At 39.3% G+C, this 24708-nt stretch overlaps 2 pseudogenes; both read left to right on the top strand.

The window, feature by feature from the left end:
• Nucleotides 1-551: 551 nt before the first annotated feature.
• On the top strand, nucleotides 552-977 carry LOC149194148 (hypersensitive-induced response protein 4 pseudogene; annotated as a pseudogene).
• A 2536-nt stretch (nucleotides 978-3513) lies between these two features.
• LOC149194149 (hypersensitive-induced response protein 4 pseudogene) overlaps nucleotides 3514-24708 on the top strand; it is a 53516-nt pseudogene continuing 32321 nt past the window's right edge.

The raw sequence follows: 24708 nt of genomic DNA on the forward strand, positions 1-24708 counted from the left end.
AGAGAATAGAGAGAAGGTGTATGAAAAGTATCAAGAAGTTCAAAATCAAATCAAGAAATTTTTTGATAAAAAGACACTAGTCTTGAAGTGGGATGCTCGCATTGAGGAGAAAGGTAAGCATGGGAAGTTTGACAACATCTGGAAGGTCCATACATAATCGCAACTTTCCATGGTAAGAATAGTTTAATTTTAGAAAATTTGGAAGGTGTGTTGTTGCTTAAAGGTCCATTCATGGTGTTAGACTCCGTCTCATGTCAGAGATTGATTCTTCTTCAAAACCCTGTTTTGAAGAAGAAATCATTAATGTGTTGTTTTAGATTATGTAATTTATCTTCAGCTCTTCAAATGGCAGCGACTTCAAGCTCCTACTTCTGTAAAAGCACAAAGAAAACAAAGCATACATCAGACTCTACTGTTGATGAATTTGGTCAAGTTTATCTTCATATGGTTTCAACTATCGTGGCACAGAGGTTCTCTACAGTGGCACCCTTGGTACAGAGCTTACTTGTGAAATATTCATTGGTCCAGTTTACTATCAACGACTTCGTCATATGGCTTCAGATAAATTTCAGGACAATGTCTTTGTGCAATTATTTTGCTCCATCCAGTATCGTGTTGTGAAACCAAATGCTGACGACGCATTTTATGAGCTGCAAAATCCTCAAGAACAAATTCAAGCTTATGTGTTTGATGTGGTTCGAGCAAATGTTCCAAAGATGAATTTGGATGAATTATTTGAGCAAAAGGGCGATGTTGCCAAAGTTGTGTTAGAAGATCTTGAAAAAGCAATGGGGTCATATGGGTATAACATACAACAGATACTTGTGGTTGATATAGTTCTGGATCCTTCAGTACAGAAGGCAATGAATGAGATCAATGCAGCTCAACGACTTCACCTTGCAAGTGTGTTGAATGAAGTTAGAAAGGGGTCGCGTGGGAAAGAGAATTCTTCTGGAAAATTGATGCTGGAAAATTGATGTTGCAGGTCCAGATCTTGATCAAATATTCATAGCCTCATATACCCTTGTTTAATGCCAGGCCTTATGCCAGGAGTATCTTAAGCAGATATATAGAGTGTCTTTCTTTTACAGCTGGATTTTGGGTGTTACTTGTAACTGCATGCTTCAGGCATAAATTTCATGGTTTTGCCAGCGTGAAGGTATGGTGCAAAAATATGTCCGTTCTTGGTGCTCTTCTTTTCATTCTTCACATCGGGATGTATTGAAGGAATTCTTTAATCATGACTGCAGTTGCCCTGTGGGTGAACCTGCTGGAACTGTATTACAATTGATTGCTCCAATAAATAACTTTTGTAGGCAAATTGAATCAATGTGGGTCGATCGGTTTTTTCCTACAGATAGTATTATTTTAATTGTAAATTCTTAGTGTAGAGAGTTAGAGGAGAGATTTCTGAGTGATGAGAGTGTTGGAGAACAGAGCTTTCAATGTATAGTTTTTGGCAGGGATTTTTAATGAAATTTCACAGCTCTGACTTCTGAGAATCTTGTGGCATGATGATTTAGCATAAGTTTTTCTCTTGTTTCATATGTAATCTGTTATGTTTCATTTCACTACATGATCATTTCTAACTGAACAAATGAAGTGTTTGGGTAAGAATTCATGCCTGCCATGCTCTGCCTATAAGTTTGTTCATGTTTAAACGTTTTCTTCTGTTTAAGGAGGATTCAAAGTTATTGTTTGCCCTCCTTAGCTCCTCACCAGTCTTGCCATCTCATTTAAAATCTAGATTTGATGCTAAATTTCTTGCCTACCTTGCCTCAGTCGATAACCTGTGTTGTTCATTATATTTCTCTGTTTCAAGCTATGATTTTGCCCATGCAGCCCAGAAAAACCCCGTTATTTAATTAAAAACCCCAAAATCAACTCTTTGATCAGTTTACTAGCCTAATATCAGTGTTACTTTATTGGTCATCTCCCTAATTGAAGATTTTACGAGATAGACCGGAGAGAGCCTTCTCCTGCCCCGTAGGGCTAGCTACGGGGCTGAATGGTTTGATGTTGCCTTGAGGTTTACCTTTCTCAGCCTGAGGTGAAATTTCATGCGCTAACATACTGGCGACCATACTGGGGAGAACAAATTGATTGTTTGCTCATTGATGTGTTTAATTCATAAGCTTAGATAGAGCCTGAAGTTATGCCAGGTAGCCTTCGAAAACGCTCTTGTTTTACATCAGCGTTAGTAGATAAACGCTGCTTCAGTCAATCTCCGTGAGCTTGTGGATATAACACTTCATTCGCATTTTACCCCAGTACATGTAATCAAGGTGCAGATCTGATGCTGATGGTGGACAGCAGTCAGACACTTATGCAGGCTGAACCATTCACCTGGCGACTCCAACTCGATCCAGACATTCCAACGCATGCTGATCTGTTCATGCAATGGTAGGGTATGTGGCAGACCCTGCACTTCGTGAAGCTCTAAACGGAGTTAGAGAGTGGTTAGTAGATATTGAAATTAATGAAGAATTTTTCAGTATTTTCCTTCAATGTTTGAAATCTCCGAAGCTTCATCTTGAAAGCAAAACTAGATTTTGTGAGTTAGTTGTTGAAAGAGTTGAAAATGAGATTCAGTATCTCGATGAGCAGATTCAGTCATATGATTTCCAAGACCCTAAAAAGTTCTTGGAAATCCTTCCTCCATTGAAACCAGAAATCGTAGACTTTCCTATAGATGTATACATTGACAATGTGCAGCTGGAAGTATGCATTGCAGAGTTGGGGCAGCCAACAGAGTCTGGCTTCCGTGATAATATTGCAGGATACATGGACATTTTTTTCAGTTTGATTGACAGATCAAGCTGTCTTTTCCGTGATCAGGCTCAGTACGTGCGTGAAGGGCTGCCAGCAACTGCATCTGTGACTTCGTGGTAGCATTTTCAAGCGGCGTCATTCTCAGGTTTACTTGAATGGTTAATTTGGCATTTTAGTATTACATGATCTAGTGTTTGTACAGCAAAGTAGGGTAGCTTTGTAAATAAATAAGCAGCCATAAGGGCAGCATCTTGTTTTAGTTTGCTTGAAGATTGTTTGAGTTCAGTTTCAGTTTGAAAATAAGTCAAGAGTTGTGTTGATGATGACTCCATTGCCCAATGGGTAGAGGCACTGTCTGCTCTCCCAAAGTTTTGCGGTTCTTGGCACCTCCACGAAGCGGCAGCTGCCATCCCAAGTGGAGCCGATGTTAGACTCCGTCTCATGTCAGAGATTGATTCTTCTTCAAAACCCTGTTTTGAAGAAGAAATAATTAATGTGTTGTTTTAGATTATGTAATTTATCTTCAGCTCTTCAAATGGCAGCGACTTCAAGCTCCTACCTCTGTAAAAGCACAAAGAAAAAAAAGCATACATCAGACTCTACTGTTGATGAATTTGGTCAAGTTTATCTTCATATGGTTTCAACTATCGTGGCATAGAGGTTCTCTACAGTGGCACCCTTGGTACAGAGCTTACTTGTGAAATATTCATTGGTCCAGTTTACTATCAACGACTTCGTCATATGGCTTCAGATAAATTTCAGGACAATGTCTTTGTGCAATTATTTTGCTCCATCCAGTATCGTGTTGTGAAACCAAATGCTGACGACGCATTTTATGAGCTGCAAAATCCTCAAGAACAAATTCAAGCTTATGTGTTTGATGTGGTTCGAGCAAATGTTCCAAAGATGAATTTGGATGAATTATTTGAGCAAAAGGGCGATGTTGCCAAAGTTGTGTTAGAAGAGCTTGAAAAAGCAATGGGGTCATATGGGTATAACATACAACAGATACTTGTGGTTGATATAGTTCTGGATCCTTCAGTACAGAAGGCAATGAATGAGATCAATGCAACTCAACGACGTCACCTTGCAAGTGTGTTGAATGAAGTTAGAAAGGGGTCGCGTGGGAAAGAGAATTCTTCTGGAAAATTGATGTTGCAGGTCCAGATCTTGATCAAATATTCATAGCCTCATATACCCTTGTTTAATGCCAGGCCTTATGCCAGGAGTATCTTAAGCATATATATAGAGTGTCTTTCTTTTACAGCTGGATTTTGGGTGTTACTTGTAACTGCATGCTTCAGGCATAAATTTCATGGTTTTGCCAGCATGAAGGTATGGTGCAAAAATATGTCCGTTCTTGGTGCTCTTCTTTTCATTCTTCACATCGGGATGTATTGAAGGAATTCTTTAATCATGACTGCAGTTGCCCTATGGGTGAACCTGCTGGAACTGTATTACAATTGATTGCTCCAATAAATAACTTTTGTAGGCAAATTGAATCAATGTGGGTCGATCGGTTTTTTCCTACAGATAGTATTATTTTAATTGTAAATTCTTAGTGTAGAGAGTTAGAGGAGAGATTTCTGAGTACTGAGAGTGCTGGAGAACAGAGCTTTCAATGTACAGTTTTTGGCAGGGATTTTTAATGAAATTTCACAGCTCTGACTTCTGAGAATCCTGTGGCATGATGATTTAGCATAAGTTTTTCTCTTGTTTCATATGTAATCTGTTATGTTTCATTTCACTACATGATCATTTCTAACTGAACAAATGAAGTGTTTGGGTAAGAATTCATGCCTGCCATGCTCTTCCTATAAGTTTGTTCATGTTTAAATGTTTTCTTCTGTTTAAGGAGGATTCAAAGTTATTGTTTGCCCTCCTTAGCTCCTCACCAGTCTTGCCATCTCATTTAAAATCTAGATTTGATTGTAAATTTCTTGCCTACCTTGCCTCAGTCGATAACCTGTGTTGTTCATTATATTTCTCTGTTTCAAGCTGTGATTTTGCCCATGCAGCCCAGAAAAACCCCGTTATTTAATTAAAAACCCCAAAATCAACTCTTTGATCAGTTTACTAGCCTAATATCAGTGTTACTTTATTGGTCATCTCCCTAATTGAAGATTTTACGAGATAGACCAGAGAGAGCCTTCTCCTACCCCGTAGGGCTAGCTACGGGGCTGAATGGTTTGATTTTGCCTTGAGGTTTACCTTTCTCAGCCTGAGGTGAAATTTCAAGCACTAACACATGGGATGTTTCTCGAAACATTACATTTTCTGAACAAAGGATGTTTCAAATTTCATTGCAAATATCTATATTTTTTGAAGTATTTGCAGGTGTGGATGAGCATTATGAAGAACTTAAAGCTAGAGGAGAAGGCCTTAAGGTTCTAATAATGTTTATCAGAGAAAAAATTTGTTTTACAATAGCTATGTTTTTTTTTTTAAATCCTAACAGAGTCTGTAAAAAAGAACATGTTCTTGAAAGATATTTTTCTTAGATAGATTCAGTTGGAGTATTTCTTTAAGAAATATTTTTGTAATAAATAGGCCTATGGTCTGTAGGATTCTTGCTCCCATTAATGATCGACAACATCCCCATGTAGCTAGCTATTATCACATTTTATTTAACTTTCAAAGTTTTTAAGAGATGCTGACAATTATAGTGTCAACGAAATATTTGTAATAAATAAGAAATAATGATGATAATGGGACTATCAACACTTTTGTGAGTTCAATATTTTTTTTTAGAGAAATACACTGAGAATGGGAGTGCCAGCATTATCAGGTATTTGCTAGTAACTTGAGTATCAACGACAAACTTAACATTTGAATTTCAATTTTTGAAATGCGCTGACACGTTCCAAATTAGCAACGAAATAATGATTACCTGGTCATGCCACGATAAATCCAAAGGTGAAAGGTACGTGTTGAAAGAGTGTTTTCTACCGCCGAAGAGGTGTTGAAGAAAATGTAACTAGGTTCGGTTTTCATAATGACATGTAATTATGACTAATGTAAATGATGTAATAAAAGAGAATAATATTAATTTTTTTGTATGCCTTGCTGTATGGGTTTCATGAGCAAGAAGTGTCATTCATAGGTTAAAGACTTCTTCTTGATGTCTTTAGGATTTGTCATAATGTCAAAGGGTCAAGTCATGTATGAATTCGCTCTTATTGAACATGAGAAAAATATATTTGTGTCATAAAAAATGTCAAGTAGCCCTCCAAAAGACAAGCACAACCCTCTTCTTATGTCAGCCAACAAAAATGAATTAAGAATAGTCATGTTGGCTCAAAGAAATAGACACAATGATTCACAATGACACATCGGCTAAATATGGAAGACGAACCACTTTATATACCCCATTAGGGTCTGTGCAAAAGGGAGACACATAACTCATATTAATATAACTTTTGGATGCGTACAACAAAGCATAAAACTCATATTTTCAGATGAAGTTCAGATTTTCAGATGGGTACAGGAAGGTTAGAATTTTGATGGACAACATCTCTGTGTCTCGGCCTCCTCATTGTTTTTTTGTTTACTGCCTAAAACACAGTCACAATCTAGGCATCATTGTGAGGATAAGGATCTTTGTAATACACTCCTAACATACTATCTAGACGTAGTAACAGTTTAGGCATTGTTGCAATGAGAAGAATCTCGGTTATCCAATAGTGACACTCTATATTGGCATGTATTCTGGACGATGGTAATCATGATCTCAGTCATATATATATATATATATATATATATATATATATATATATATATATATATATATATATATATATATATATATACACTCGTTGTTATAGTGAAGGGGAAACAAGTGTCATGTGAAGGAGCAACAATGATCCTGATGAAGGTGCATCAGTGTTGCAGAAGTAACGATCACAGTGACGGCCTCAATGATGCAAGTAGTAATGATATCGGTGGTGTAGTAGTGATGGCCTCAGTGTTGCAACTATTATGATGATCTCAATAGTGACAAAAAAGAGGATTGGTGTCCTGGTCTTGGAAGGGCATAGTAGGTCAAGTGTCATGGTATTGGTATTCTTCAATTGAAATCTCTGTAAGAAGAATTTTGTGCGGGTTTTCCTCTCCAAGCAGGAGAGGTTTTGGCCTTGGCAGAAATCCAACATTGTGTGAGCTTGTCTATTTGTTTTGGTAGCTCTTTGATGAACTAAAGAAGACACGCCTTAATAATAATAACAAGTGAAGATTGTGCTAAGATGAAAAATATAAAAATACCTCACAAATAGTTATCATGACTAGAAGAATCTCTTTAACTCTAATTGCCCTAGATTCTTCAACAAGAGGTATGTGATTATTTGGTAATCATCGAAGGGTTAAGTCATTCTTTTACCCATCAATCAGCTATCTAACACACATGCTTGAAAAATCATTGTTTTTCCTCATATAGTGATCGTTTGTTTCCATTGTGATTTTTGTTATCATGTATTGCTGGAAAATTGTTCTGTTAAATCTACTCGATGAATATACATTATCGAATCATGATCCTCTCTTTTACATGATTGCCAGACTGTTAAGACAAAGGGGAAAAGTGGGAGGTTAAATAGAAATTAACCAAAAGGACCCGATCTTCTCGAGATCTACCCGAACATTCAAAAAAAAATTTAATAGGTTGGAAGGGCACGGATTTTTTCAAACGATGCACTGAATTCCATGATGAGGTTGCATGAGCATTTTCCCAAGGTTTTTATGGTCAATGTGTGGAGATTGGAGGGATTTCATTCTATGTGACATAGGAGTTGATTTCATAGGTCATAGCTCTGCCTACAGATGGATAAAGAGTCTTTACGAGCCATGTCTTAGCTAGGATTGATGTCCCATTATTCATAAAGGTTGAGTTCAAAGAAAGAAATTGGAAGGCAGGGGTGTAGAGATCTTCATTGGAAGACAAATGGCATGGGTTGTTGTGAATTACTCAATCGTATTTCACATGTGAAGGGAATTTTAACTGGGTAAACTTATATCATTTTCATTTCTTAGCTCATCTGGAAGGACAATTGAGAATAAATGCATGCTATTTTTTATTAGAAAGTCTGAAGCATATGGTTTCTTGGTTTCGGGCCAGGGAAGACCCATCTCCACACTTCATATATCACAAGGATTTAATTAAATTATTAATTGAAACTCAGTTGGAAAATGTTGGAAGAACATGGAACCATTTTGTGTTCTAGGGAGGGTTTCAACCCCATCCCCCTAAGTCTAAATGAGGAAGGAAAAAAGGTACCAAAAAAATCAAGAACCCTTAGGTAGGAACCTCCTCTTAGGGTACCCCCACTATGTAAACCAAAAGTCAAAAGAAGCAAGACCAACCCAAGGTTTATTCTAGAATAAGTGACAGGCTTAGAAAAATATAGTCTATTGCAAACCCTCCTACTGCAAATTTTTCTCCTACTGTGAATTCCAATCATGCCAAAAATCCACCCACTGAAGGTTCCCCTGCAAAAATCTAGCTATGAGAACAAACCAAAGGAAAGAGGGTTGACCCTGAACCCCATGGTGAAAAAGTTCCAGCTGAAAAAGGACCCACCCTGTTTGAGATATTCAAAGGAGGTAAAAAACCTCACACTGGGCCCTTAAACAAATTGAGGTTGAATATAAACTTGAATAAAAACTCCGACCTTTCCAAAGAAGTAATATACATGGATAATATTCCACTAAAAGACCTAATCATAAACAAGGATAAAGCTACAAGTTTAAAAGGGTTGAATAAAACAAAGGCAACCAAGAAGAAAATCCCCATGGAAACTAGACAGAGCAAGAGGCATTGGATGGATAAGGTGGATTTTTTATTGGAAACAACAAGTACCCTCACCTAAGAAGCTGGTAGCCATCTTTTTAAGTTTTTTATCTTTCACTATCATAGTGAATTTTGATCAAGCACCTGTGAGAGTTTAAGAATAGAAAGGTGTAGAGGAGCACTTCTATTCTCATTGTCAACATATTTTGCAGAGAAGCACTGACATTTTCATTGTCAGTGAATTTTGGAAGAACAGTATGAAAGAAAACTCTAACATTTGGCCTGTAAGAGAAATCATCAGTTTCAATAGCTAAAGGATTGAAAACAACATTATCATTGTATCGCAAGAGCGATACTCGAGAAGGTAGGAGCTACAACATAAGTTCGTTTTTGAAGGATGACAAGGCCTGATCTACAATGAAGGAGGAATAACAGTGATACCTTTTCTCAGCCCCATTTTTAGCATAGATTTCAGCAAGTTGTTTTGATTTAAAAACTTGATTTGTTTAAAATATATTTCAATATGCATGTACGTAAGAGATTTATACTGCAATTGTTGGATTAATTTAATTAATTTGAGCAACAAACCTATTTTAGCTATTGTATTGTCTATATAAGCAAAGATTGTAGAAGAAGAAGGGGTTGGAGTTTATTTGAAATATATCATCTTTTGTGTATTAATGAGCATATCTTAATGAAAACAGTCTTCATGAGTAGTTTACAAAAATTCTTGTGTTATGATTTCTTGTATGTATTTTTTCGTTTTATATTTCTGCATGTCTGAAATACTGAGTATTTGAAATTGGGATTCATACGTTCATGCTCCTTTTTATTTATTCTCAGGAATTTAATAATTGTTGTTCACTTAACCATTACACTAACTTCCTTCATTTTATTCCAAAATATTTAAAGTGAAATTAATTATCACTACCTTTCTTTTGTGTTATGCTCATTGAAACTGTAATTATATAAATTCTGATTGGGCCAGAGTCCATGCCCAATGGTGGAATTTTTACATAGTCTAACCAAACTCAGTTTTTGTTAGATAAATCTAGCCATAAGACTTAATTGTAAACCTTCTACTATAGTGACCTTGAGTAGTTGAGTTTAGGGAAAGATCCCTCTCCAGGTTCAAGGGGCAACTTTCAATCTCAAAGAGGTTCAAGGTTATCTTATATTTTTTCCTGCAGCCAAGGTTTTCTCTAATAGATAGCACTGATGTTGTACTAGGAGTCTAATGGTTACAATCTTTGGGGACAATAACTTTTAATTTTAAAGAACTTTTCTTGAATGTTTTTTGAGAAGGAAAGGAATTTGAATTAAGTGGTATCATAGGGAAACTAGGAAATATAATAAACTCTATTGACATGACAAAGCTTAATAAGAAATAACAATAAGGTGTAATTGCACAATTATGCTCACTAGAGGTTCAAACATCGAAATCATCTATTTCTCTAGATCTCCAAAAATTCTTGGACAATTATTCCAAGGTATTTGAGACTTCCAAAGGCCTCCCACCTATTTGTGATCATGATCATGCTATTCATTTGATTGGAAATTTTCCTCCAAACATCAAACCTTACAGATATCCTTATGCCCAAAAGAGTTAAATTGACATATGGTTGCAGAAATTCTAGAGACTGGTGTAATCAACCTAATCAAAGTTCTTTCTATGTTCTAGCAGTATTGGTTCACAAGAAGGATGGATCATGGAATATGTGTCTAGATTATAGGCAGCTCAACAAGCTCACTATTAAAGATAAATTTCTAATTATTATCATTGATGAATTGTTGGATGAATTGCATGGAGCAATTTACTTCAAAAAGTTGGATCATCATTCATGATATCATCAATTTATAATGAAGACTAAAGACATTCTAAAAACAACATTCGTAACTCATGAGGGTCATCATGAGTTTTTGGTCATGCCTTTTGGCCTTACTAATGCACCTTCCACATTTAAAGGTTTGATGAATTCCATTTTCAAACCCTTAGAAATTTTGTGTTAATATTTTTTGATGATATGCTAATCTATAACAAGTCTTGGAAGGATCATGTTCAACATGTTGATAGGGTGCTCAAACTATTGGAGGAGAAACAATTATATGCAAAAACCTCCAAATGTTTCTTTGGAGTATAGGAGGTAGAATGTTTGGGTCATATTGTATCTCATGAGGGTGTTAGGGTAGATCTTAACAAAATTAAAGACATTAAGGAATGGAAAATCCCCACAAACATAAAGCATATTCAAGGATTTCTCAAGTTGATAGGGCATTATCAGAATTTTGTTAAGAATTATCGGATAATAGCAGCACCTCTAACAACATTACTGAAGAAAGACACATTTTCTTGGACTCCAGAAGAAACTAAGGCCTTTGAACATCTTAAATAGGAAATGTGCCAAGCACTGGTCTTAGCTATGCCAGACTTCAAAAGAACATTTATTGTGGAATGTGATACCTCAAGAAATGGAATTGGTGCTTTTTTAATGCAAGAAGGAAGACCCATTGCTTTTGAAAGTTTTCCAATCAAAGGAAAATATTTAGAAAAAACTATTTATTAGAAGGAAATGTTGGCAATACTACACGCACAAAAGAAATGGTGACCTTACCTAATAGGAAGACACTTCAAGGTAAAAAAATATCATGATAGTCTTAAATAATTTTTGGTACAAATATTACCATTAGAAGAGCAACAAAAATGGGTCACAAAGATGTTAGGTCATGACTTTGAAATAATCCACAGAAAAGGGAAGAAAAAATTTGTTTCATATGCACTCTCAAGAAAGGATGAGGATGTGGAAGCATTGCGTTGTGACATTTCTATTATCCAACCTGATTGGATAACTGAAGTAAGGGATGAATGGAAGAATGAAGAAGAAGTGTGAACACTCACTCAGAAGTTACAACAAGATCCCATTACATCTGATACATTTAACTGGAAAAATGATTCATTATGGTACAAATATCGCTTATATATTTGTAAGAATTCCCAACTCAAGCAAAATATTCTTTTGGAAATTCACACCTCCCTCTCAGGATGGCACTTAGGATTTTTAAAAACTTACTACAGGGTCAAGAAGGATTTTTTTTGGGATGGAATTAAATATGATATTCAAAAGTATGTGGTAGAATGTTTGGTTTGCCAAGAAAATAAAGTTGATACAATTAAGACCCTGGGTTTGTTACAAACTTTATCCATTTCAATTCAACATTGGGAGGAGGTCTCAAATTATTTTATCACAGGTTTACCCAAGTTTGAATGAAAGAGTTTCATCATTGTGGTAGTTGATAGACTTACCAAGTATGCACAATTTTGTGCATTATCTCATCCTTTTAAAGCCATTACACTTGCTGCTACATTTATGGAAACAATTCAAAAGATACATGGAAACCCAAAGATGATTGTAAGTGACAAAGATCCCATTTTCATTGGAAATTTTTGGATGGAATTATTTTCTTCTCTTGGTACTCAATTAGCTCATAGATCATCTTATCATCCTTAATATGATGGGAAAAATGAGATAGTGAACATATGTTTGGAAGGATATCTTCGTTACTTTGTATCTAATAAACAAACACAATGGGTCAAGTGGTTACCTCTAGATGAATGGTGGTATAAAACTTCCTTCTATACTGCAACAAAAATGACACCATTTATGGAACTTTATGGATATCATACACCATCCACCACATCAACTTTAAGAGAAAAATCTAAGGTTCAAGCAGTGGAATATCACATAGAGCATCAACAATAAGTTCTCCAACTCTTAAAGGATAACCTCACTCTAGCGTGAAATCAAATGAAATAAAAAGCAAATTAGTATCACATTGAAAGAAGTTTTTATGTAGGTGACTGGGTACTTTTACGACTACAACCATACAAAAAAATGTCCCTCAAGCAAGCTAAGAAGGATAATAAATTATCACCCAAGTACTATGGTCCTTACAAGGTGTCACAAAATATTGGTACTATGGAATACAAATTGGAGTTTCCTGCATCTTCCCAAGTTCACCTAGTTTTCCATGTTCCATGCCTAAAGAAGATTGGCGGTGACAGGATCCCAATTAAAACAGTGTTGCTAGAACTTGAAAAAGAAGGAAAAATCATATTTGAGCCTGAAGCAATCACGGAAAAAAGAACCTAACAACTATGGAATCGATTAATTTCAGAATATCTCATTAAGTGGAAGAACTTACCCACTGAAGATTCTACATGGGATGATAAGAATTTTATACAAAAGCATCCAAAACTACTCAAGTGTTGAGGACAACAATTTTTTTAAGGAGAGCGGCATGTTAGGTCCCTACAATACTAGTGTATTCCCCTTATTGTTGTTTTTTACTGTAGCCCCCTATTGTTATTGTTGTGCCCCATAGAAACCCACTATTGTTATTATTGTGCCCTTACATTATTATTGTTATGTAGGCTCTGATTATATTCTGACCCCTTAGACTCCTATATATACCAAGGAGGTCTTATCATTAGTATCATCCAATAATTGTTCATTTATGTAATGTAAATGATGTTTCCCCTTTGAAGAGGTTAATTTTTAAGTCTTTGATCTATCTTTTATTTTATTTTGTGGGATGGTTGCGTAACAAAATAAATATAGATGCTGTAGATAAATAGTTAAATCTCTTGGAAGGATACTTTTTATTCCATAATTTTTCTAATAGGGAAAATATTACTTTTTCACTCCTCAAAGTTGCCCCCCACGTCAAGGATTGGTGGGAAATCTACTGTGAGTAAAGGGATAGGAAGCAACCCTCACTATTTTTGGTTGCACCTACTTGGAATTATTTTTGGGCTGTTGTCAAGTAACAATATTACCTTGTCAGAAGCTATGAAGATAAATACACAAAATGGAGTAAATTGTGGCAGGGAAGGGACCAAGATGTGCCAGAGGTTACAAACATTTTTCATACCCTTTGCACGAAGTTAGGTATCAAGGATTATGAGCGAAATTTGGTACTCAAGTACGTTGACTATTTACACAAATACATCAAGAACGAGATGGAGTTCTTGGACATCTGCTCACTGAGCACCAAATACTAGTATGTTGTCAAGATAAAGCATAAATTTAAACATAAGAAGCACGAATTTGGTTATGCGAACCCAAAGTAGGGAAAATCCCCCTCCAAACCGCAGAAAAAAGGACAGAGCCAAGGTGGGGAGACTTAGGACAAATCACCGAAGCCATAAGAAAATAATAGAACCACAGAGACAAAGAAGGACATCAGAAAGTGGTGTGAGTTCCACAAAATCCCCACTCACAACACCAATGAGTATCATGCTAATAAATCATTGGTGGTTGTGCTGAAATAATTAGAGTCAGATGCATGTTTTGAATCTTAGTCAGAACCTGATAAGGGGAATCACAAGGGGAAGTAGGTTATCGATGTAGAGCACAACATCACTGTTTCTACCACCAAGGTTCAAAATATTGATCCCAAAGATCCAAAGGAAGGGGAGCGTCTCTTCCAATAATAAATGCGGGTGAAGGGGTTTCCATTGCAATTTATTGTCGACAACAGAAGGCAAAGGAACCTCATCTTAGCAGAGGTCGTTAAGTGGTTGGGTCTGCCGACCACACCATACCCACATCTATACACCATTGGGAGGCTCCACCACGGACCCCCTGTAGTGTTTTGGTGTTGCTCAAGAATACTTGGACCCCCTATAGTGTTTTGTTTTAGTTTCCTTAATTCTAGCACAACTTTCTATGTTTACAAGTTTTTTGAGTCTTGAACTTCCAGATTTGTTTTGAGGCCCTAAACAATGTCTGTTTTGAAAAACCCGCTAAGTCCATAATTCTTCGATAAGGGCTCGTTGAGATTTTTTTGTACTCAGATAGATATTTCTAACAAGGTATCATGCATGCCAAACATAGATCATATCCCTAAAATATGACCCCTAGAAATTAGTGTTCCAACTAACCCCATGTTACACTAAAAAATGTCACCATGGCTATTTACAGTTGGTATGGCTCTATCAACAGTCATACTACCCTCTTAAGCAAGTCTTATGCCTCTGCTATTCATGTCAAACTCCAAGAAAGAGAGAAAGTCTTTATAAATATGTTTATCTCTGGGTACACAGGTTCTCTCAAACCTTGCCTGCGGGTACGCACCTATTGTTCATAAGGTTTGCGTCCAAGGACGCTCTGTATCTAAAGGGGCAGGTGCGTCCCTCTTAAAAGGTTAAAATGCGCAAGTTTTATCTTCAAAAACTTACTTGTGGTCATTTCTAGAGCATTCTAGAAGGTTGTTTGACGTGTATTGAGCGCCTCCAGATGGTTCATGCACTCCTACCAAAGAGGAACTTATCCCATCAATAAGGGAGTGATCCCATCCAAAGAGGGGACTATCCCATTGATGGTGGACCTGATTAACTTCCTCTTGAGCACTATAAATACAGGCATTGGGCTAGAAGGAGGGAGGTTGAAAGCTATACATTTCTAAGGGTAAATGCTGCAGGAATTAGGACTCCCATTTAGAAGCTTGTGAGGAGAGATTGCCATCTTTGCTTGTTCTATTTGGAAGTGGGTGAGCTTTGTCAAAGTAGAGGAAGACTCTTGTGGACCCTGGAAGGAGCTTGCACAACACCAAGGCTCGGGTTGTAATGGTTCCTTTTGATTACCTTTAATGCAAATTGGTCCATTCTTCTCAATAACTTGTTGTTTATGGGTTATTTCATGTACTCCTTGGTCTATATGTTGAATATGCTTTGTTTTATGTTATAATCAGGTGTTATTTAATTGTTTGACTGTTGGTGATTGCAGGTTTTGGAGAAAAGGAGGAGCTCGTCCAGATCAACAAAGCTTGGACTTCTACAACAGCGTTTGGACAAAGGTAAGAACGAAACACTTGATTTCTCATATCATAATGTATGTTTAGAGAAGGATAGTTCCAGTTTGTTTTGTTTGTCATTAGAATGTCTTAGACTTCTAGGAAGGTCGGTTGTATCCGCACTCTTGACTGATTCCGTGTGACAAATTGGCGACTCCACTGGGGATAGATTCCATTGATGAGAAGAGTCTTTTCTTTTGTGTGAACTTTGCTTTGAGAAAATTAGTTTATTTTTCTGGTTTTGACTCTGTGACCTTGTCTCTGGGTGGGTTAGCTTAGGATTAGTTTTATTTTGGGTTTTCTTGAGTTTTTCAGTAGGACGCACCCTCTGAGTGCTGCACAGTGCGTCCCTGGACGCACTTTTGCTGTGTGCACAGAGCGGGCCCGCACCTGTGCTAACGGGTTGCCTGCGTCCCCTGCCAAAATTTGAGAAAATTCCATTGTTTGCCTTTTTTGCTCTTAGATTTTGTTTTTTCTTAGTTTTTTCTGCCCAGATTCATTAGTCCCTTGCCCAGAATCTTCACCTGAACTTGTTTCAATAGCATTGAGTGTTTTAGTGGATTTCATCGAAGTGTAAGCCCTAGGGTTTGATTTTGAGTAGGTCTTGTAGTGACTTTAGCGGTAGGAGTTGTCAAGCCTTAGATCTCTCTGGTTTTGTCAACATTCTAAGAAGTCAGACCTGTCATAAAGTCTACCTGTGAGAGCAACTTACCATCGAGTTGTCTTTTGGGCCATTTTCGAAGTGCTTGTTGTTTAAGTCTTGAATTCCATTTTACAAAAAGAACAAAAAGATTTGAGTTTTGTTTTGACTAGTCTTTTGATTCTGCATTAGCTGGTCCTTGATTTGATTTTGATCAAGTAAAACAACCTAAAATCATCTTTGTGAGCTTTTGCCTTGTTAGGTTTGCTTAGAGTAATCTCTCTTTTGATTTGCTTGTGAGTCAAGTTTTCATAGTTTTGTAGCTTTTGAGATTGTTTTTTGTTAAAGGTAGGTTTACATGCTTTATTAAAAAGAGAAAATATAAAAACATCTCCTTTGAAAAGTTTTGTTTCAAGTAGCTTTGAAAGTTTTGAAAGAAAAAGAGTTTTTCGTGCAAGTAAAGAGTGGTTATGTTTGTATGCTTGAAAAGAAAAATAGAATTGTTTCTTTGATTGTCTTTTCTAAGGAAGTTGTTTTCTCTAAAAATTACGTTCTCTCAACTCTCTTAGTTAAGAATTTCATTGAAAAAACAAAGTATCGTAAATCATCTTAGGTGCATCTTTCTAGTGGTTGGAGTCGAGTCTACACACCATTGGTTTCACTTCCATTACCTTGTGACTTTAAAGAACAACCATAAAAGTAACGCTTAAAGTAAAATTGAAATAGTAACGTTTATTTACTAGGGCTCTGAAGCACCAATTTAGATCAGGCTAGTGTCTTGGAGTAGGTGAGTAATTAACTCTCCAAGACAACAAAACCAAACAAGTAGCTTATCTTGTGATAGAATAAATCCAATTGTCTCACTTGTACTCTGGGAAAGCTCCTCTTAAAGGAGAAGCACGAGCTCGTGTCCGAACCAGTGAGGGGATCATTCCCCCTCGTTGGGAACGACGCCAGACACGCACGTATTACAAACGGTAAACCTCGGATTAACCATTGTCGAGGAGCCAGGGGTCACTTGTCGGTAAACCTTGGATTATTGTCAAGGAGCCGGCAAGGGGATTGAGCTTGCTACTCTGCCCTTGCGTGCTGTCGGAGTTTAGACTGTTCCCCCAGGTGCATTTGTTGCGGTTGGTAACCTTAGTGGCCATTATCTTTAGGATTCTACCGAGGTGACGGTGGAGGGAAGGTCCCACTGTACCTGGAGCAGACGTCGGCTATACTCACTTGGATTTTCTGGGGGGTTCACTTCACTCGAGACGGTTAAAGTGGAGGAACTTGGTCCAGTCTATTCATTAAGCAGGTTGTCGGCGTAACTGTTCCACCCGCCATTTCTGTACTGAATCCAGCGAGGTTGGGCTTCATCACCAACTAGCGCTTTTGGTCCGGAAGAATACTGTTTGTGTTTGGTTTGACGCCCTAGATTCTTTAGGCGTGTGATTCAAATTTGTTTGGTTCTTTAGAGACTTTAGGTGGTTTGATTTGAAATTTTATTTTGTTTTCGTGTGTAGTAGTTAAAAGTTTTTAGCTGTGGCGGAATTACCGAGACAGTCCCGTAGACTTCGGGGCCAGTCTCCTGAAGTTGTTTCTGTGGCCGAATTGTTGAGAAGATCCCGTAGACTTAGGGGTGAACCTCCTCAAGACGAGTCCAGTCATCTAGAAGGTTTAAAGGTCCTTGTAACTCCTCCTAGTGGCAGTAGAGTAGGTTCACCTGAAGAAGGAGAATCTTCCTTGGTAGTCCATCCAGATTACCAAAGTTTAGAGACAGGTTATAATCCCGAAGCTGTTACAGTTTCTGAGCTTGTTGGTAGTTTTTCGTCTGCTAGTGATACAGGCGAAGAACCAGAAATATCCGAACCTGTTACTCCGACTCCTAGTGTTCCTGATTCACCGAGAATAGAAAGAATTATCACCGAAAATCTTCCTGTTGGTTTGATTGCTATTGAAGAACTTGTTCCAGAGGAAGAAATAGGCGTCTCTGATCCTGAAGATCAAATTACCCTTGATCTAAGGGAGCGTGAATCTATCTTTTACAGTCCTCCTAGAAGTACTACTTGGTACCTTTCGTTAACCAATTATTTAGACAACTTTGGGCTAGGTTTTTCCACACCTCGTACTCCTTTTCCACCTGGAGGTATTCATACTCCTGTAAATATGTCTGGTCAGTCATCTGTGTTTACACAAAGTCCTGAATCTTTTTTACATGGCGGTCCTTCTGTTCCTACTGGGTATCAATCTCTTTCTGGTACCTTTGCGGGAGCATCTCCTCAACCCGTTGATCATGGGTTATTAGTTGGAAACAGTGGTAATGTACCATTGGGTGTAGGAGACATTTACATGATGTCAGGTTCAGTTCCCGTTACCCAACCTCAAGGTGGCCAATTATCGCCTGGGGGGCAACCTCAAGGTACTTCATTCGTGTCTGGGGGCAACCTCAAGGTCAGTACGCTCCTATGGGGCAATACATACCTCAAGGTCAACCCCAGCCTCAATATGTACCCCAAGGTCAACCTCAGTATCAATATCAACCTCAAGGATGGCAACCTCAAGGATGGCAACCCCAAGGGTATCAACCCCAAGGGTATCAACCTCAAGGATACCAACCTCAAGGTCAAGGTCAACCCCAGTACCCGTATTTACCTCAAGGTTATCAACCTCAAGGTCAATACTCAGGTCAAGGTTATCAACCACCTCAAGGTCAATCATATGGTCAAGGTATGGGAACTGCACCTTACAGTTATCAATCCTATCCTCAATCCGGCTATGGATCTCAGTACCCTCAACCTGTTATGGGTCAATACCCTGGAATGTTAGTGTGGGATCCGTCACAGGGTCAACAGATGTTGCAGCCAAGTATACAGTCGGTACCTCAAGCGGGACAACCTGTAGTTTCTGGTCCACCCCAGCAACCGCAACCTGTCCAGTCAAGTGTTCAGACCTCTGTAACTTCGGTAGTTACTCAGCCGCCAATTGCACCTAGTACTCCATCTCAAACGGCTGCTGCAACTACCGCCACATCTACCATACTTACTTCTGGAGTATCGACGGCTCCGGTTTCTACTGTCTCTGTAACCACTCCTCAGACATCTGTACCGTTGTCTGGATCTACGATTCAAACCACAGTCCAGATGCCTGTAGGCCAACCTGGTATAAGTACGGTTGTTACTACTCAACCTCAATTTGTTCAACCTCCGTACCAGGGACAGTATCAACCTGGGCAAGCTGTCCAACAACCGGTTTACCAGTATCAACCGTATCCTGGGTACACTTATCAACAACCTCAGCAACCCCAGTACGGTCCGGTTAATCCTGGTTTTCCAGGAGGATATAATATCCCAAATGCAACTCCTGTTCCTAGTTATCCTGGATATCCTCCTCCTGGGGCCGGTATTGTGACCCAGAGTTTTAGAGATCCTAACCGGCAGTTACCGTTTATCGCAACTTTGGATTTACCAGACTTGACGCGCCTAACGAACGATCCAATTCAATATCTTTCGTTCTGGCCGCCAATGCCAAATAAGTTGCCCAGCGATATACCCAAGTTCGAAGGTAAGTCTGGAGAGGATCCGTCCAATCACGTGATGACTTACCACCTCTGGTGTGCTTCAAATTCCATCTCGGATGATTCGATCCGCTTACGTCTTTTCCAGCGTACACTCATTGGTCTCGCGGCCAAGTGGTACATTGAGTTACCACGGGCCTCTTTTTACAATTTTAGCCAGTTAGCTACCTCGTTCTTAACTCACTTTCAGTTACCGGTCAGATACGATAACGGTACGGAGTTATTAACTTCACTAAAACAATCAACCTCCACGTATATTTCCGATCACATTCATGAGTGGAGACGTCGAAGAAGGCTAGTGAAAGTTTTTATCCCGGACCAAATCTTAGCTGAATGGTTTGTTAAATCATTATTACCAAGGATTACTGAAGATGTAGCTAAGGCCGGAGTAGTTACTGAGGAGCAAGTCATTGCTCAGGCACAATACCTTGACTTAGTTTACACTCAGTCGGGTACATTACACGAGAAGATTCCGGATCTTCCAAAGTCGAATCAAATCGCTGCTGCTCCTTCGGGATCTCATGCCGCTGATGGTATGATTGGTATCGTGAATACAAAGAGCAAGAAGAAGTCTTCCAAGGCTTCAACTACTCCTATTATCACTTTGCCCGATTCCCCGACAGGAGAGTCTTCTCCTGAACTTACCGCCGATATTCACGCTGTAGAGTCATCTACGGCCAAATCAAAAAACGGTGGAAAGAAGAAAGGAAAGAAGAAGGCTAAAGCAGACAAGGCTCCGAAGGAGAAAACTGAAAAGTCGGAAACCAATGACGAAAAGCGCAAACCTCGATATCCTTGTCTTATTTGTGAAGAGGATCATTTTACGAGAGATTGCCCTCATCGGGCCGAGGTAGTGAAAATAGTCAAAGGTTCTCCCACTCCTGCTGTGTTAAAAAATCCATTTCCAGAGCAGGAGAATAAGATGATAGGTTCTTCCTCGAATGCCAGTGAAGAACCCATTTTGATGATGTCTCATGTGAGGATTGCGACTCGATCGCAAGATTATGGTAGTAAGAATCCTGTTGATGGTAAGGAAGCAGAATCTTCTCACTCTAACCCATCAACCTCAGCTCCTGGTTCCGATCCACTACAGATCGAGAAACCTAACCCAGACTTAGTAATTAAACCGCCCGCCAAGGGTGTACTTCGAAGGTCTGCTTTCAATCCACATGCGAGAGCGGCCCAGAATTACAACATTGTTGAGGACTTAGCTGTTTCACCCTCAGCAATGTCGGCGTTAGAAGTGCTGCAATCATGCCCAGCACAACGAAAATTGCTTTTGTCGGCTATAGGAGCTGTTGATGTTCAGGATCCGAATCTAATGATCTTCGATCTAGAAAATAGTACACCACGACTCCCCCATCAAATGGCTTTCCAAATTCCAGTGATAGTAAAAAACAGGCCTATTCATAGAACTGTGATTGATGAGGGAGCTTCTACGTGTATTATGTCAATTCAATGTTGGAGATCCCTTGGTTCTCCTTCGTTGAACCAATCCCCCACCATCCTTAAGGCCTTTGATGGCCGTGGGTTCCGTCCGTTTGGTATTCTACAAGAATTGCCTATAGGGGTAGAAGGTAAAACCGTTAGTCTGGATGTGGAAGTGGTTGATGCCCCTCTAGACTACAACCTTCTTTTGGGTCGAAGTTGGTCATATGCTATGACAGCGGTCGTTTCATCGGTCTTCAGAGTAATTAAGTTTCCACATAACGGTAAGATCGTGACTATTGATCAGCTGACATACTTTTCATCCGACCCAGCCTCTTCAGAGAGTATCCAGCATGTCGGTAAGACGACAATCCCTTATAGGGACGTTGGTGTAGGTTTAGTTAAGGATTCCGGTTTACTGGGAACTTTTCCTCTCCCTCCACTCAGCGTAGAACCTTCGTTTGCAACAATTCATATGATTACATCAGAAAACATTATTTATGATGATCCTTGGTATGTCCCATCTGACTCTGAGATAGACTCATTCGGTAATGCTATGCCCTTGAGTCCATATGAAATTGCTTATGAAGCTCTCATGTCTTTTACCGACTTTCATTCAACCAAGGTCGACCAAATGAATGTGGTCAGTGAAGAATCACTTTTCACCTCAACCTTAGAACGGATAGCGTTTCCCGAAGTCGTGTCATCTGACGAACAACTTCGCGAAATCCTAAGTGTAGACGATCTACCATGGGAAGATCTCCATCACAGATCTTCGTTTTTACCTAAGGATGATGCATTTGAAAATGATTTTTCATCTATCTTTACCGCTGAATATGTCAAAGACGCTCAGGATCCAACGAAACATTCTGATTCAGAGTTGAATTTAGGGAATATTTCTCGTACTATTCCCATTGATATTTCAGTGAAGCCCGGAATTGAGGAGAACATTCATATAGGTGCCGCATGTACAGAAGAAGAAATCCAAACTTACAAGGCCCTATTCCAAGAATTCCGCGATGTGTTTGCCTGGTCTTACGAGGAAATGCCGGGAATCGATCCTGCCATTGTTGTTCATGAAATCAAAACCTACCCGGATGCTAAACCCATCCGGCAACGGTTGCGTCAGATTCACCCTCGAAAAGCGGCTGCGATTAAAGCAGAAGTCGAAAAGCTGTTGAAAGCAGGTTTCATTTATCCGATCCCGTTAACGGATTGGGTATCGAATATTGTTCCGGTCAATAAGAAACAAGGAACAATAAGAATCTGTATCGACTATAGGGATATCAATCGAGCTTGTCCAAAAGACAACTATCCTACGCCTTATATCGATCAAATTATTGATGATTGTGCCGGAAGTGAAATGTTTTCCTTCATGGATGGTTTTTCGGGCTATAATCAAATCAATATTCTACCTGCCGACCAACCAAAAACGGCATTCATTTGTCCATGGGGGACATTTGCTTATTGCAAATTACCTTTTGGGCTTAAGAATGCCGGGGCCACTTTTCAACGGGCGATGTCTTATGCATTTCACGACATCAAGCACATTGTGCAACCGTATCTCGATGATTTGCCTGCTCATTCTTTACGTCGAGCTGATCACCTTGTCCACCTACGAGCAATCTTTATGAGGTGTAGGCATTATCGAATTCGGTTGAATCCCCACAAGTGTGTTTTCTGTATAGAAACAGGTCGATTGCTGGGATTTGTTGTTTCAAAAGCCGGCATTCGCGTCGATCCCTCGAAAGTCGAGGCTATCATCAAATTGCCTCCTCCTTCGAGTTTGCGCCAACTCCAAAGTTTGCAAGGGAAAGCGAACTTTTTACGCCGATTCATCCCAAACTACGCCGAGGTCACTAAAGGTTTTACACGGTTGTTGAAACAGAACGTTCAATTCTTTTGGGACGAGATTGCCCAACAATCTTTTGATGCACTTAAACACGCGTTGACCCATGCACCGTTGTTGCATCCTCCCAACTACAACCAGGACTACTTCTTATACCTCGCAGCTTCGCATTCCACCATTGGAATGGTGTTAGTTCAAGAAGATGAATTCGGAGCGGAACATGTGATATATTATCTCAGTCGGACCTTAAATCCCACTGAGCTAAAATATTCGCATGTGGAGAAATTGGCCCTGGCAGCCGTTCAAGCTGTCCAGCGTTTTCGTCACTACATTCTTCTCCGTAAAACTACAGTTATTTCGGATTGCAACCCTATGATTTACATTTTGACAAAACAATTGCTAGGGGGCAAGTACTCTAAATGGATCGTTATCCTGCAAGAGTTCGACTTGGAGTTCGAGAAGTCCAAGTCTAAGAAATCCTTAGTTTTTGCGGAATTGATGTGTGATTTCCCGCGTACTGACACAGAGACTGTGGCAGAAGAGTCCATTGCGGACGAATCTTTGTTTCTTATCAGTACTTTAGATCCGTGGTACGGGGATATAATCATCTATCTCCAAACCCAAACCTTTCGGCCTGAAGCTTCAAAGGCGGAACGTCGAAAAATTAGGTTTCAATCCCAGCAATACAAAATTATTGGAGATACACTTTATCGCCGGGGGGCAGACTTAGTTTTTCGACGTTGTCTAACTCACGAAGAGGCTGAGAGAGTTTTGAATGATTGTCACTCTGGAGCATGTGGCGGTCATATGTCTGGGTATGCCACAGCTCAGAAGGTGTTGCGCGCTGGTTACTTCTGGCCATCTATGTTTAAAGATTGTATCATTGCAGTCCGGAAGTGCCACAACTGCCAAGTGTTTGATCGAAAGATGCGCGCACCACCTGCTCCTCTCCACCCTATAATTGCCGTTGGTCCATTCGCCAAATGGGGTATCGACTTTATTACTTGTAACCCTCACTCGGCCGGGGGGCATGCGTATATCATCCTCGCGGTTGATTATTTCACTAAATGGGCCGAGGCGATGCCTACATTCGACGCAAGCGGCAAAACAGCTGCAGTTTTCATATTCAATCATATAATAACTAGGTTTGGTGTCCCACAAGCAATCATTACTGACCATGGGAGCCATTTTCGAAACACCATGATGACTGAACTTACAAGCCAGCTTGGTTTGCGCCATGACAGCTCTACTCCTTATTATCCGCAAGCCAACGGTTTGGTTGAGTCTATCAACAAAGTTCTGGTTATCATGATCCGACGAACCATTGGTATTCATCGGTCGAATTGGCACAACATGTTATTTTCGGCGCTATGGGCATACCGAACCTCAGTAAAAACCTCAACAGGGTTCACTCCTTTCCAGCTAGTTTATGGCTTGGAAGCAGTGTTACCCATTGAATGTGAAATCCCATCACTTCAAATGGCTGTCGAATTACTTCCAGCTACTTCCGAAGAGGAGAAACGTTTATTGTACTTAGCTAAATTAGATGAGACTCGACGTGACGCTGCATTGGCAATCGAGACTCACGCGAAGCGAATGAAAGCTCAGTATGATAAATGTGACCCCTCGAAGTTTTTCGGAGGGAGACCTAGTGCTTTTATATGATCAAGCTAACGATAAGCTAGGTGCTGGAAAATTCGTTCCTATGTGGCATGGACCCTATATTGTAAAGCGAAAGCTAGCAAAAGGGGCTTATGAGCTGGTAGATTTTGATGGGGACTCTTTGGGTAAACCCAGAAATGGACTTTACCTAAAGAGGTATTATG

This window comes from Pinus tabuliformis, chromosome 2_2 (genome assembly GCF_031772625.1).
Source record: "Pinus tabuliformis cultivar Carrire ecotype Pingquan chromosome 2_2, CPIR1, whole genome shotgun sequence".
NCBI classification, from domain to species: domain Eukaryota; kingdom Viridiplantae; phylum Streptophyta; class Pinopsida; order Pinales; family Pinaceae; genus Pinus; species Pinus tabuliformis.